Source organism: Rutilus rutilus (assembly GCF_951802725.1).
Source record: "Rutilus rutilus genome assembly, chromosome: 24".
Taxonomy (NCBI): Eukaryota; Metazoa; Chordata; class Actinopteri; order Cypriniformes; family Leuciscidae; genus Rutilus; species Rutilus rutilus.
Genome location: NC_140228.1, coordinates 13,718,136 through 13,731,977, shown reverse-complemented (window position 1 = coordinate 13,731,977; position 13,842 = coordinate 13,718,136).

The window sequence follows — 13,842 nt, the reverse complement described above, 5'->3', positions numbered from 1 at the left end:
TTATTCAAATCTCATAAGTCTTTACCATACCAACAAAACCTGTACTACTAGGAAAAAAACATCTTGCACTATATCACATAGTACTGAAGTAATTTAAAAGTGATTTTTCGTCTACCCTCATGTCTTATTCATGCCTAAGAAAAGAAATGTGCCAGGACTACAATTGATGCCCCTCACAGGAAAAAAAAAATAGATGCATGGCGCCTTTATGTGAACAAATACTGGATTGGAAAGATAAAAGAGTATACGAGAGGTTGAAGGAGAAATATGAAGAACATAACCCAAAGAGATGAGTGTGTGTGAAAGCAGATAAGTCAGTTTGTTGATTTGAAGGAAGTGAGTGAGAGAAAAAGTGCGAGTGAATTGAAACAAGCAATTTGATTGGGTGAGAGCTTGAATGACAAAGCTTTGAACAGACAAGGGGAAAAAAGACGCTTTCAATTTCAAGCAGCATTGATGGAAAGCTCAGCTGGAATCCAGATAATTATTTGGAGAAAAATGATGAGAGAGAGAGAAAAAAAAGCGTCATGCTCAAGTGTGGCTTGACCCAAATTGTACACACATGCGTGTGTACCCTAATGAGTGTCAGTGAGAGCTGGTTCAATAGAATGACAATGTGAGTGATGGCCTCTTCTCACTAATTACTAAATACTGGCGAGAGTCCAGGCCTCTCCTGAGCTCAGGCTTTAACGGTTGTGATTCGCGCGCACACAGATTCACGGCTCTAACTTGCTGTCAGAGCGAGTGACAGCTAAAGAATTCAAATCGGCGTTCCTCTCACAAAATCCAGTCCTCTTTTGTTCCTTCTGTTCTGGACCCCTTCGTATCTGTCGAACACACTCACTTCCTGCTGCAGATCCTGATCCGGCTGCATTGTGCGCACAAAGGGGTCCTGTCAGTTTGCAAATTGTTTCTTTACGAGAGAGTGTGCGTATACATGTTTTTGTGGCTGAACCCTGCAGGCATTCGTTCTAAGCTAAGCTACATTCAATAACGGCTCAAAATGGAGGTGGGCTTTTGGAAAGACGTGTGCAATGTTATATCAGCTTCTGACTTTCACAGTATGCCTCTGTCCACCCACCAGCCCATCACTCAAGAGTAGGCTTTTTTTATATATATATATATATATATATATATATATATATATATATATACTGTACAAACTGTATGTTCTATAACTTAACCCTAATCCTACCCATCACAGAAAACTTTCTGCATTTTTATAAATATAAAATAAAAACATCACTTGATTGAATGATTTATAAGCTGTTTTCCCCATGGGAACCAAAACATTGTCAAAAAAAAAAAAAAAACTTTGGTAAATCATAAAAATAAAAGTCATTATAATGAGATAAAAAGTCGAAACTATGAAAAGTCGAAATTACGACATGAAAAGTCATACCTATGACTTTTACCTTATTAATTTGATGATTTTTTTTTTAATCTCAACATTTAGATTTTTTGTGACAATTTAAATTTTTTATCTAAATTTGACTTTATCTCCTAATTCTTATTTAGTATCAAATCATTTCAATGTTTTTGACCTCCTATATCATTATGATATTACTTTTTTTCTCATATGGTGGAAAACGGCTTCCATACCAATTCACACCCTAACCCTAACAGAAAATTTGTTGCATTTGTAGAATAATAAAGAAAATTTTACTTCATATTTATAATTTAATTAGTGCATGACGCAACAATATACACTGTAAAAAAATTCTAACCTCCCCAACTCAAAATTTTCTAGTGACTGGTCACATCTAAATTTTTCAATTGGCCCAAGTGAAATTCTGTGAATTGAATTTTTATAATTTACAGAATTTCACTTGGGCCAATTGAAAAATTTAGATGTGACCAGTCACTAGAAAATTTTGAGTTGGGGAGGTTAGAATTTTTTTACAGTGTACAAATTCTGGCTGATACGATAAGCCAATAATTATCATCATCGATAAACGCTGATATTAAAATTGCATACAATTTTGTCTAAATAAACTAAAACATTTAAATGCTACAAGTCAATTTAATAATTCAATAATTTTGATTACCAATATGGTAGAAATAATTGTGCATTAATTTTAATTATCTAATATTTAAATCCCTAACCCTCAGTATGAGCAATAGTAATAAAAGAACAGCATATGTCAAAAAAGCACTTGACATTTTGACCGAAAAAGAATTCAGCCTCTAAAGAAAGACAACATGTCTTCATTACTGTGTGGTTTGATTTAGCATTAAAACAGACACACACAGAGGATTCATCTCACCGGTGGCAGTTAAATGACTATTGGATTTATGATCCCATGGTGCGTTTATACTGTAAATCTGCCCAGTTGGGAGACGGGACTCTGGTCGTTCATTACCGTTATCTGCAGCGGCAGTGTTGTGTGAATTCTGATAATTATGCAAATCTCATGCCAATCCCCAGGAAAACTGTGAATGCCTATAAATAAACTCAGTTTGATGCCCTTGTTAACCCGAGAGATGCACCTTCACGACCACACCATCCGTCCCATTATCTGTCCCGCTTTATCCTGTATCTATCCTGCGATAAAAAGTGTAGAGAGTTGGAACTATACTTTCCTTCCGTGACTAACATATGAAGCTCCTAAAACAATGCATTTAAAGTGATTCATTGGTAGCCGAGTGGAGGGGAGAATTTAAGGGCCCATTTATCTCTGCCTCAAGGTCTTCTCTGACAAACCACACTGACTGCAGGTTCTGGTGAACATACACCCTTGGATTTACTACCGGCATAATGATCATGTTCAGGTCTTCGCCATAGTGCGTTTTATATTGGCCATTACGCATTTGGCATAGCTTGAAAGGATCATTTGCAGATGAAAATGTATGTTTTGCTGACAAAAGGGAATGAAATGAGATGCTGTCAAACACAGTTCAGCTCCAAACTAACAGCCCCACAGGCTCTTTTCCACGCACTGCAGTTCTCAATCAACCTCCTTTGCAGATCCGTTTAAGCGTTGCTACTGCAGCAAATAGATCTGCATTAGAATTGGCTCAAGTAATTATACTCCAGGACTAAATGCCCTAAGAGTATGGGAGGGAAATCATCAGTCAGCTAAAGAGGAAGTGCAGAAAAACAGCAGGTTTTAGCACTGCAAAAAGTTAGTACCATGGTAAATGAATGGTATTTAAAAACAAACTCTTTTAAATCCCACATATTTTCCACTTTTTCTTATTTTGCTCAAAACACATTTTCTGCCCAGTGTAACATTGCAAAGCATGCTGGGGACTGGTGATTCCTTGCCTGGACGAATTATTCATGTAGTCCCAACACAGATAGATTATGTAAACTAGAGCTATATTTTACAACGTACAATGTGATCGCATGCAATGCAGTTAAACTCTGAAAGACACTATAACTTTTGGCGAAGAGGAGTCTGGAGTCAGACTGAGATGTTTTTATATTCAGGCTATGGTTCATGTTTGATATTTTGAGCTGATTTTATGACACATTGTTTTTGTTTTTGTGTTTCCTAGCAACAAGCGCATGTTTCTGCATGAGTTTGCTCTGTTCGGAGCAACTTGAAAGTCTATGGCCAGATTTTTCTGGAACCATTTACAATGTCTGTTGTAGAAGTAGCAACATTTTTTTTTTTTTTTTTTCATGCATGGCAAAAAACTAACATCTATTTTTCAAGTCTTTCTGGAGGAGTTACATTAAGACTATCTTTTCAACATTTTCTTTTTAAGGCTTGGTTTCACAGACAGGGTTTAGATTAAGCCAGGATTAGGCCTTAGTTCAAAGGACATTTAAGTAGCTTTTATAAACATGCCTTAGAAAAAATAAAATAAAATTACTAGTGTGCATCTTAAGACAAAACAGTAGCACTGACATATTTCAAGATATGTTGTAACATGCATTTTAGTCTGGCACTATAGGCCTTGCCTGTGAAACTGTCAAAAATGTTGTAATATTTATACATGCTCTGTTAACAGAGTAGCACGTTCTTCACCCTTGGTCCTAATTTCCTATGCTAACCCTCATTCTGTCAGTACATGCACCTTCCGAACACCTCTGTCTTCCATGTGAACATGGAAGGATCAAAGGGAAAAAAAGGAAAGAAATGTGTGTTTGCATATGAATGTAGAAGCAAATGCATCTTTAAGCAGTTCTGACGAGGTCCGGCACTTTCATTTTCTCACCTATCTCAAGTCAACAAACCATTCTTCATTTTTTACAGGGAACAGAGCGAATCCATAACTCAGGTAATTACCATGCAATCATATTCAAAGTTTTCATAATGCTGTGTTAATTACTCCCACGTTCATCAATCATCATGATGAGCCTGTCATTGCTCTGACAGGAAGAGTTTTATTTTACGAGTCATGATGATTCTACCATACAAAAGCTTAAACGCTAACAATCTGTTGATATAAAAGTATATATGGATAAATATTCATGGACAGCATCACAGCTCTGAATCAGCAGTTGCAGGTTATTTGAGGAGGTCAAAGGTGGTATAGTTTCTTCAGACTGTCCATTCTGAAATTGTATTTATTCCACGTCAGCATATTGCATTTTTAAATGACAATATAAAAAAAACCTACTTTAAATTCAACCTATTGTTTCAAAGCCAACTGTAAAAAGGCTAAGCGTAAGTTCAGCCTGTCTAGACAGACCATTCTGAATCTGTATCCATCAGTTACTGTGTAACAGTTTATCTAAGTCTATCTGCCCTGTTGTTCAAGGCCCTGCTGGTTTATGGAGAACCGGGACATTGTAAAAATACAAAGTGAGTTGATGAAATGTGGAAGAAGATCAACAGATAGTGATAAAGCACCTCTCTCTCTCTCTCTCTCTGAGGGATGATTGTAAATGGAAGTTGTAGATAAGGACAATCAAGGTCTGGAAGTAAATCAACTGATCAGCAGCTCTGATCACACTCTTCACCATCTGCAATAATCTAATTATAATAGATCAGTGCCATCTCAGTGCACCCAGTTTTGGGTCATTCCCAATTTAAGGAATTATTTCTAAAGGAATTATTTTCTTAAAAGGGTATTTCAGAAATGCACCAGACTCAGGCACTTAATTAATTAGAGCTCGATTAATTAAACAGGATGGAAATAAAGAGCGAAAGTTAGTTATGTCAATTTGATATTCCTTCTGTAATTATTTTTTCAAACAGGATTGAATGTTTTAAATTGAGGCAGACACATTGATACCAAGTACTAAACTAAAACCAATTAATAATTTTAATAATTTTCTCATAAAAAATTATATCACTTCCTGAGGGACGAAAGGGTTATTACGGGATGGCAAGTGAAATTAAGGATGCAAGAAAAATTAATGAAGGATAGAATGTTTTTTTTTATATTAAAAAAATTCACCCTTGAATTGAGATATTGTGATTAAATAAAACTAATATAATTTTAAAATGTGAATTCAATATTATATACGCCACAGTACAGTAGTGGGCAAAAGTGATGTAAGCCTAGGCTTATAAGCCTAAACATAATAAATGTTTTATACGTTATCACAAATAAAACAACAATTATGTTATATTCCTATATAGGAAACTTGACATTTTCACCTTTTATTAGTTGTGCTTGGTGTTAATTGTTTTATTTGTGATAACGGAAATGAAACATGCCAAACTGTGTGGACATAATTATTTGCCAGGTTGTCATACAAAGAAATTATGAAAAAAAGAGAGAGAACCAACAAAATATTAATAAATGATTATGTTGTAGTAGTCATGGTATATTAAAAACCTTTGCCTTTTTTTGCCAAGTGTGTTAGATAAATAAGGTTCAGTGTTTTCTTTTCCCTTTACATTAAAAATAATTAAAACATATAAATATTTTCTTCATATTTTGATTATTTATAATTGAACTTGTAGGATAAAAAAAAAAAAAAAAAAATCCCCTCCGGACATTTTCTTTTGGCCACTTCTATTGTTTTTTATATTTAGCTATAAATTATATAACCTAACCCTAACAGAAAACATTTTATTTTTATCAAAAATGTCCCCACATGGAAAAGGATATTGAATATTGCCCTCTTTGTGGGGACATTTTGTCCTCATAACGGTAGGGTTTACCACACACACACACACACACACACACACACACACGCACACACACACACGCTGTCTTGTTCTAATTTTCACTGCTCCCTGTAGTCAATAAGTCTCTCTAGCGCTCTCTTCTTCTGTCCAGGTAATGGAATCTTACAATTCCAGGCCAGTAAAGGAAATTTACATTAATCTTTATTCTAAGGATAATGGAGGTAATGCTGAGTGAAGCACTCTAAGGATGAAATTACTGGAGCACGAGAAGAAGATATTGCAGGTATTTAGAAAAGAAATGCTCAAAAGAGAGATCATAAAGGTCTATTTACGATGACACTAACAGAAAGTGTCATGTCAACACAGCTTATTTAATTTGACACAAATGAAAATGACACTGTGAGGAACCGCTGTGCACAGTTCAATTATATTCAGCCAAAGAATTATTTTGAAATTAAGATGAGGGCAGCAGAAACACATACAAAAAGATGGTATAACGCTAATGCAGCAACAAGTCAAACAACATACAATGCACAATTTTCCCAATATATTTCCAACTCACAACCAAACATTCACCTGCGGCATTTCATTTCAGATTCAGTTCATGCCTGTCCTCATAAGATTAAAGTAATGAGGTGAGCATCAGGCTGTAGGCAATAGAGGATTTAAGTCTGTCTATCAGGCCGACTCCAAAACAGAACCAATAGTCTGTCCTGCTCCAGCTCCAGCTAAGTAACCCCATATACTGTAGTCCTACATCACTCACTTCAAGTTCATTCTTTCCAAGATGAATGAGGAAAATGTTCATCCCTCCGATGACCAGGGAGACATTCATTAACTGGCAGATTAAACTGTTATGACACAGACACGTCAGACTTTACTTGATGTTTTGCAAAACAATCTTTATATGGTATGAGTAAGATAAGGGACATTAATGCCTATTTCAATATATTTATAATATTATAGACTCAAGTAATTTAGTAGTCTATCTGGTTCCACTTTATTTCGATAGTCCACTTTAGACATTCTACTAACTATAAGTAACTTTGCAACTACATGTCAACTAACTGTCATTAGAGTATTTGATCACCTACCAACCAGTAAGAATTCCGGCTCTCACAGACCTGTTAGTTTTTCTTTAAGAAGCCCTCCTGTTCTCCACTCATTACCTGTATTAACTGCACCTGTTTGAACTCGTTACCTATAAAAGACACCTGTCCACACACTCAATCAAACAGACTCCAACCTCTCCACAATGGCCAAGACCAGAGAGCTGTGTAAGGACATCAGGGATAAAATTGTAGACCTGTACAAGGCTGGGATGGGCTACAGGACAATAGGCAAGCAGCTTGGTGAGAAGGCAACTGATGGCGCAATTATTAGAAAATGGAAGAAGTTCAAGATGACGGTCAATCTCCCTCAGTCTGGGGCACCATGCAAGATCTCACCTCGTGGGGCATCAGTGATCATGAGGAAGGTGAGGGATCAGCCCAGAACTACACGGCAGGACCTGGTCAATGACCTGAAGAGAGCTGGGACCACAGTCTCAAAGAAAACCTTTAGTAACACACTACGCCGTCATGGATTAAAATCCTGCAGCGCACGCAAGGTCCCCCTGCTCAAGCCAGCGCATGTCCAGGCCCGTCTGAAGTTTGCCAATGACCATCTGGATGATCCAGAGGAGGAATGGAAGAAGGTCATGTGGTCTGATGAGACAAAAATAGAGCTTTTTGGTCTAAACTCGCCGTGTTTGGAGGAAGAAGAAGGATGAGTACAACCCCAAGAACACCATCCCAACCGTGAAGCATGGAGGTGGAAACATCATTCTTTGGGAATGCTTTTCTGCAAAGGGGACAGGACGACTGCACCGTATTGAGGGGAGGATGGATGGGGCCATGTATCGCGAGATCTTGGCCAACAACCTCCTTCCCTCAGTTAGAGCATTGAAGATGGGTCGTGGCTGTGTCTTCCAGCATGACAACGACCCGAAACACACAGCCAGGGCAACTAAGGAGTGGCTTCCGTAAGAAGCATCTCAAGGTCCTGGAGTGGCCTAGCCAGTCTCCAGACCTGAACCCAATAGAAAATCTTTGGAGGGAGCTGAAAGTCCGTATTGCCCAGCGACAGCCCCGAAACTTGAAGGATCTGGAGAAGGTCTGTATGGAGGAGTGGGCCAAAATCCCTGCTGCAGTGTGTGCAAACCTGGTCAAGAACTACAGGAAACGTATGATCTCTGTAATTGCAAAGAAAGGTTTCTGTACCAAATATTAAGTTCTGCTTTTCTGATGTATCAAATACTTATGTCATGCAATAAAATGCAAATGAATTACTTAAAAATCATACAATGTGATTTTCTGGATTTGTTGTTTTAGATTCCGTCACTCACAGTTGGTATTTTACCAATTTTAAATAAATGAATAATAAAAAAACAATTAACCATTTCATTATTGAAAATTGTCCAATAAATGTGAAAAAAAAGTCTATAATTTACATTATTTTAATTTTCACACTGCATCATCCCCATCTCCAAGCAATTAAAAATATAAAAGGAATTAATGATTTGAAATAGTAACTTTATTGATCCATATGGGAAACCTTGCTATAGCATGCTGCAAATTTACTAAAGCAGTATGCCATGTCTAATCTATTCACAAGAACGCTGCACAAATCAAAACAGGGTCTTACAGTCCTGGTTTCAATTTTATTAACATCGTCTAGAGAATTTCCTTCATGCTTTAGTTTGGCCAAGTACCATGTTTCCCTTTCCCTTGTTCCTAAATCCCTTATTGACCCTCTTAAACTTGAGTGAATCTTTTCCTGTCTAAGCCCTTATGAATAACATAAATTCACCTGTTCTGCCAGATAAAAGTAGTGAGGGGATTATTTCAAACTCATTTTCTATTCATAAAAACTCAAGCCAATAACTATCCCTCTCCCTAACTAAACCTTTGGTCCTTTGGTGTTAAAAATCCCACAACAGGTGAACAAAAAGAAGAGAGGGAGAAAAAACAACAGCAGAAAAGTAATGTAGAGGACTTATAGTGGAGAATGTACTGTCCCATTTAATTGCAAACACAAGTGGGGCACTTCCTACAAAGCTTCAGTTTCAACATTACCCCTATCACCCCACTGTCTCACAGGAAATGTGTCCAACTTCACCTACATTTTAACTCTTCTATGTGAAATCTATTCATGGCAAGTGACTTGAAATATCCCAAGCCTGGGATATTTCAAATCACTTGCCATGAATATGTCACAAAATAGGGCTTCTATTCAATAAATATACTTCAGCAAATGGGCAGTGGAAGGAGGTGATTTATTTTACATTCATTAATTAATTAACATTGTTAATTGAGAATTTTTAATCGCTGCAAATGGTCAAGAAGATCAAGACCTCTGATGTAGGACAGGCCAAATTTCACCATTTTAAGGGGGAATACAGACATCTAATGTGTGTAACTATCTAGATTAAGTTTGTTATAGTTCAACTAACGCTATTTTAAAAACATCTGACTCTAATGTACGAGCAATGGATGGAGACATCTATTTGTATGTGAGAACAGTGTTGCCCTTTTCAAGGTGCCTGAGTGTGCGTGATGTGAAAGAGATTGAGTCATTTCCAAGACAACATCCATTGCCTAAATAATTATCTATATTTTCTGCCTGGACGAACCGCTGATGGTGTTTAACCAAAGCATCAACATTAGTGGCCACAAAGTCACAGACTGACTGACCTTTTTTGATAATGGTGTCCTTGCAAAAATTAAAACTGGCCCCGACAAACCAGCTGAATTTCTGAACAAATATACAAAATAACTCACTAGAGGACATCAACAGAGCTCTCCGCCAACCACGCCATCTGAAGACTACCATTTTTATTTCATGCCTAAATAAGTTAGCAAAAAGACATCAGAACATCACCAAAATTATTTCAGAGGTGGTCATAATTTTACTCAACAACTCTCTTAGACACTCCGAAGGACATAAGACACATTTGTTACCTGTGGAAGTTCAGCGTTCAGCACCTGTTATCATTTAATCAAAAGGAATGTCCTGAAAACTTGCAGGCTGGTATGATAAATCGTTTTTGCACCAAATAACATTAAGAGATGAATGATGGATTGAGAGAAGGTCATTTCTTCCTGTTAGACCTTTTTCAGCAACACAGACGACAATGACCTTTACCTCAACTTTCCCTAACCTTCCGGTCTAGAAACAGAACATCATGGGAAAGTGAGACAAGCAAAAGTGGAACAGAACTTCTGTAACACAACACTTACTCTGGAATACTCAATTTGGCATCCATCATTCCACTCATCTGGCACTTTCACAACTTACTAACTAACTTCAGCTATAACTAGCATCAACACCAGCAGACGATATCATTCTGGTTATTCTAAGCAAGTGATGCAGGTTTTTAATGTAAAAAACCCCTCACTGTTCTTGACTGAATATAACTTTAATAAGGATTAATCGTTTAATTTATACACAGTGAAGACTATCCAGTGTTATTTTACATTTGATTATTAAATGTATCTAGGCCCTACTTGACAACTACTCTTAGATCTACCTGAAAAACCTACCTGAAAAGCAATTTTTATTTAATTTGCATCATTGCATTGTTTGTAAAATCATTGTATTAATTTGTGCCATTGCTTGTAATTTGATTATTTGTTTTTATTTTATCCCTGTCTGTTTACTTGTCTTTAATAATGTTTGAAATGTATTAGTTAGGCTGGTAGTTTTGAAATCGGAAAAGAAAATTGTGAATTTTCACTGGTGTCTAAAATTTTGGTGTCATAACTGACAGTTTGATGGCCGCTTAAAACTCTAATTGGCAGCTGGTGTGGTAAAAAGTTAGTTTTAGGCCCTGCTCATAATATTTAATCAAAATAAGTTCCCCTCCATCTTGCAGTGACATCTCTTCTCTGATGATGTGTTTACTGGCGTGAGGGCGGGACAACCTGCCAATCACGTGACATCACAGCAATAGCAAACCACATTGATCCAATCAATTCCTGAAGGGCATTTTTTTTCTTGTTTTAGAAGCCGTTTCACTTGGATATACGTCACAAAAGGGAAGAGAAGTCAATAATAAAACTATCTCTGGAAAAGACTATTGCAGCTTCTGTTTCATGCTAACTATCTGGCACTACTTTAATGTCTCTTGTATCACACTACGAACTCACTCTGGCTTGTTTAATAAATGCGATATCTCTGTTATTGAAGTTTATTGGTGTTCTGTTTATTGTGAAAATTACTTCAGTGCATTTCAGTATTAACATTACTGTAATATTGGTGTGGTGTTTGTCTTGTTGCTAGGTCAAATGTTTTGTGCATTGTAATGGACTATCATTTTAGCTCAATATTTCATGTCCACATGTTTTTTTTTTTTTTTGGTGAGTAGAGAGATAATGAACAGTGAGGCAGTCATTAGCACAAAATATGTGATCATTTTTGGATATTGACCTTCGGACTGTATGACCTTCTTATCCCATAATAGGCTATCTGATTGAATAACAATGGATTAAATAGACACTTGAACTGGTGAAAAAATTGCCTTCTCTCCACTTTTCTTATAAAATTCAGTGAACTCACAAGTAATGTGAGGTGCCATGGGATCACTTCATCCTAAAATCCCTATGCTACAGTTCTCTAACCTCTTCAATAATTAAATCAAACCCTTAAATATACAGATAGAATTTAATTCCCACTGACACTGCTCCTGATAAAATATGTAGGAAGAGACTGAATTTGACAAGATATGAGGTGAAGGGAGAATCTGAGCAATGCTTTAGAATAACTGCGTTAGCTCTGTGCCGTCAATTTGACAAATATATGTAACATCATAAGCCTTCATATACTGTATAATTCAAGAAACAAGCCATGTGGGGAGCCAGAAGACAGGATTTGCACTTAATCGAGCAGTTGAGAAGACTGAAAGGTCAAGTTTTCCCACAAGAATAACCCTTCAGTTTCATTTCATAGCTGTCTCTTTGCTTTTGAAGTAAATCTGACAAGGATCGCAACTGCCAATCAACAAAAAAAAAAGAGCAAGATTATAGATTGAGACATACTGAACACTGCATTAGATCACTGATACTTGAAGACAAACAGTGAATTTCAAACACGATGAGATTTGACTGGAAAGAAGCTCTAATACTCTCACAACCTCTTCATTTTGTACATACTTGAGTGACCCTTAAAAGGGCACAATTCTTCAGGAAAAATCACCTTGGGTCTCAACAAAGCCGTGGAGAATCCATCGCAATCAAGCAGTAAATCTAAAAAGAAATTGAGTCGGGATTCTCAAGTTAAGGTTTCCCAAAGTCATTTCAAACTCTCCTGCTATACTAAATGGGTCACAAAAAATACACAAAAAACATGTTTAAAAAAATATCAAAAGGTACAAGAAGACTACATCTTAATGTATTGGTTCGGATGGTCTATAAAAGGCTAATTACGCAAAGCTTAAAAGCTGGCTGTCAAGTTTATGATTAATAGAGGAGACTGGGGCTAGTTGTCACACTTTTTACTCCAGTGAATACTTTTCTATTATTGAAAGTCCTTTTTAAAGTCTTAGCTACATTATCTTGAACATTTCAACCATTTTTGCTTATAAAACCACATTTGTGTAATTGACTTTAGCCTCAAACCCTCTGAGATAAAGCCCTTGTGATGAGTGGAAGCTGGGTTGGGATAAAAGTGAAGTCTAAATCAAGTGCAGAGACTAGCAGTGGAAAGTAGTCCAGCAGCTCAAACTTTTTTTAATGACCTCTCCTGGCTCTTCGGAAAAGGTAATTGGCTAAAACGTGGGGAGGAACCACCTGCTGGGAAAGTGTCGCTCTGCTTTTAAATGGAAATGCATCTTGCAGTCACTCATACGAGCACACACACCGGGTTGATGTTCAAAAGTGAACGCAGGGTGCCAAACACATATAGTGGGTTTCAAAAATATGGGATCACACTGGAAATGTAAATCTGGAAATAATCATTATAAAGTTACATAAATTAGATATTCTGAAATTCATGTTTAAGAGGACCTATTATGCCCTTTTACAAAGTCTTGATTTTGTTTTTGGGGTCTACTAGAATCAGTTTTCATGCTTGAATGTAAAAAAAAATGATAATAAATTAAAATATTTTTCACGTATTTTATATTATTGCAGCACCTCTCTTCCCAGTCTGACAGTAACGCTCTGGGGGCATAGATTGTACCGAATGTCAGTTTGCTTATTTTGCTCAAGATAAAGATTTATTAAGTCCACGTCATGCAAAGAAGATTTTCAAGGTTGTGAGCTTTCGTTTTCAACCACACAACTTTGCTATGCTGTTTGTGAATGTTCATTGGAACTATGGTTTTTAGGAAACACAGACTTGTTAAACTATGCTGATATCGACAGAAATTGCAACCATAGTTGGCTAACAATGCTTTTGGGAAACACTTAAACAATGCTTGGGAAACAATGCTTTTGGGAAACCCATTTATTTTCTGTCTCTATGAAGCCTCTCCATCCGAAAAGAACAATATGCTCTCCTCTTTTTTTGGTTTTGTCTTGGGCAGAAATTATTTTAATGAGGATTGATGAATATTGTGATGTGTGTTCCTGGAAGAAATCTCATGATCGAGGCGTTTCAGGGAGTTCAGAAACAGTGCTTACTTTGAACAACTCCCTGGAGTGACTTTGCGCTTTGTAACTTTGCAGATCTTTTTAATGCTCAAACAACAACTACACACTAAAGAAGTTAAAAATGTAAAAAAGTACAATGGGTCCTCTTCAATGCTGATATTATAATTTGCATTGAA